Source organism: Anomaloglossus baeobatrachus, chromosome 5 (genome assembly GCF_048569485.1).
Source record: "Anomaloglossus baeobatrachus isolate aAnoBae1 chromosome 5, aAnoBae1.hap1, whole genome shotgun sequence".
Taxonomy (NCBI): Eukaryota; Metazoa; Chordata; class Amphibia; order Anura; family Aromobatidae; genus Anomaloglossus; species Anomaloglossus baeobatrachus.
In genome coordinates, this window is record NC_134357.1 from 84,205,665 (window position 1) to 84,209,094 (window position 3,430).

A 3,430-nucleotide genomic window follows, 5' to 3' on the forward strand; every position below is an offset into this window, starting at 1 on the left:
CGATTCGGCTCCTGTTATGATCCGGAACCATGGAAGATCACAATAGATCATTGGCAAAAGGTGACAAGAGCATTGGCAACTAATCTGGCCGCCATCCCCTTACTAACCATCAACACTAGAAGTAGCTGAGGGGTGAACCAACATCCTATGCACCGCAAACCAAGCCGGAGAACTAGCTATCCTAAAGGAAGGAAGGATGAATAACTGTCTGCCTCAGAAATAGACCGCAAAAGGTATAGCAAGCCCTCCACATACAAAGACTATGGTGATATAGCAAAATACAAAACACAGATGGATGATAGGATCAGCAAAGGTGAGGTCCCACTGACTAAATAGGAAAGGATAGGAAAGGGACTGATGGTGGCCAGAGAAAAACTCTACAAAAACCCAAATACCTGATAGTACAAAAAGGTCCTCAGATCGCACGATCTGCACTCCGTCCTATATCAGGCGCTCTTGTCAAACCAATGAACAGAAAACAGGAACAATTACAAATTCAAAAAGCAACAAACACAAGGACTTATAGGAGCAAAACTCCAAACATAGCTGCAGGGAGCTTCCCAGCAAACCAACAGAGAGGGAAGATTCCTGCATGCAAATAAACTGAAAACAATCACAATAATTGACAACCCAGATAAGAACAAAAAGAACAAAAACAACATAAGAAAGAACCAAGCACTTATCTGGGGTAGATGTGGTCAGAAGCAAGATGAAGAGGCTGGAGAGCTACAGGACAATGATAACCGGCTCAGCCTGCCTGGAGGCCAGGGTTTAAATAGGCAGAGAGTTAGCAATGGAAACGCCCATTGCTTCAGCACACCTGGTCTCTGTCCAAACCATTCCTGGCCACAAGAGGGAGCCTCACAGCAGCAAAAGCATAACTGATATTCACAACAGGCGCCCAAGACAAACGTTCCAGAAACCCCCTTCTTGCTTTCCACACCATCATACTTAGAAGCTGGTGCCACCCCATAATACTAAACAACTTTTAAGTAGCTTTTAACTTTTAAGCAGCTCGACAGGGACCCAGCCACGTCACTGGCTCCCTCTGGCTCACTGACTACCTCTGACGGCCACTGTCTCCCTCTGCCGGCCTGACGGCCACTCAGGTACACCCCTGCACCATGTCACAAGCTCCCAAACCATTCCTAAATGCCCGCCATGCCCCACCAGCATCAGTTAAACCAATTAAATGCAGTACTGACCGTACCATCGGTCTCCCTATTACCAACCAAAGAAAAACTGTACAGTCACCCTGCCCCTCTTCCTGTCTCCAGCTGGACTCAACCGCAACTGGGGTTGAGATACAACTAACAGGATCACACTCACACTGCCTACTCGACTAGGCCACTTCATACCCTGAACCAAGTTCTCCCCAGGAAACGGCTAAATTGGCTCCCACTTGGAAATGATTGAGATCCATAGCCTTCAAATCTCCCCTAAAGACCTTGCAGCCTAACCAAGAGGGGAGGGAAATAGGGAGGCACCGTCCTTGCCCCCCCCCAGACTCATTAACACATGCATTAGACATGCCGCTTCCCCAGAGCAAAATATTACTACCGGTCTTCCCCGACCGATGTATTCCATCATCAAACACTCTGAAAACAACAGTGGCTCAAGCTGTCTTACCCAGAAAAATTCCAAGAACCTTCCCACGTACTCAACCACCACACTAACGGACATTCTTCATCCGAATTCAGGCCCACTTATTTTTCATGAAACCCACCCGGCCTAACGTAACCATGTCCACACCAAAGTTAACATGCCCTCAAAAACAAAACGCAATCACAACCATCACCCTGCACCCATTGCTGAGGCGAAGATGTCGAAACATTACTTTCGATCCCCAAGGTCCCCAGCAACACCTCCGAACCATAATTCACGGTCCGCCTCCCTCCGCAAACCGCACCAACAACAAGTTCCCTGTACGACAATTCACACCGGAAAATTGCCCCCACACCACTAGCCCGATTGACTCCATATGCAACTATGGGTATCAGGAGACACAAACTTTACCACATACCGTGTCCGGGCATTGTATTCTTAAAGGAAACCCTATAACACACAACCCCCTTTGAGCCCTCATATCACACCCCATGATAAATTAAAATATGGCAACACCGTAGTACCTGCTCAAAGCCGACCACCATAGAGTGCAATACTTTTTCCCGTAACGGACAACTACACCCTCCAAACCAACTACCCTTCTGCCGTGAGACCAAAGCACCACGACTCCCTAAGCAAACCCTTACCAAGATCCCCATACCTACCAACGGGCCGCTCATTTTTCACTTTTTTTTTTGTTAAATGTATATAAATATATAATAGAACTCCACCAGCCCAAATATGCCATGAGCTCAACCACACTAAACACATAATAATACCAGATGGCCTTAAGCCACACGACTTACACTTCATGCACCACAAGGACCCAATCCTGAAGTCCAAACCATAACTCGCATAGCCCCCCCCCCATAATCACGGATGTCCTAGAAACTCCATTGTTCCATCCGCAGCCCACCATTGCTGATTAACCGAGTTCACCCGCAGCAGCCCAAAGCTGCCCACCACCTATGGTAACACCAATTCAGGCCCACTAGACCCTCATTCCTCCCAGCACCAAACTCCATAATGGGATAACATGCTGACTACCCACGAATTAACCACCATGCTACCATCCACTAACACTATCACTCCAGCTCCCAGGACCAAGCCATGCTGCCCTCGTACTAACAATACCCCAAACCTTAACAAACAAGCCGCACCCAAGATGTGGTTTCAAACCCTCAAACCCATTACAGCAACCAACACCTCACCTTCTCCCAGATTTCCGCTCTCCTTTATTCAATTATGCACAGCAACCCTTACGCTATACCAGAACCCCGCACCCACACTCATCACTCGCGAAATCCCCTGAAAATCCCCTCGCACACTCCGTACTGCGGGACCCCTCGCCCCTTTACCTTACCCATCATAATTCATCCAATATGAACCACCATGCATTAGAAGATTCCCAATAAAAACACACCAGCGAACCTTCAAAATAAATGCTACGTCTCCTCCCGCTCGCGCGTGCCGCAAACGTCAGCATCCGTACCCAAGTCTCAAATTACCTAAAATGCAGCGAAAGCTGGACCTCTCCATCCCCCATCCTGAAACTGTGACCACCGGACCTGACGACCCCTGCACCTTCACGGCTATACTGCCATGACACCACCCCGTGCATAACTCTGCCCCCGGCCTCCAGGACATGAACCCACCCCACTACGAACTAACCACATGCCCTGTTTGGGCCGATTATTGCCTCCGCAATGCTGGGCTCTCCCCCTCCTGGGGGAAACTGCTGCTGGGAACTGCACCCAGTGCCTGCTCCAGGAGAGACAGCAGGCCTCCTGTCTCACCTCCTCACCACCGCCTGCTGAGCACCCAC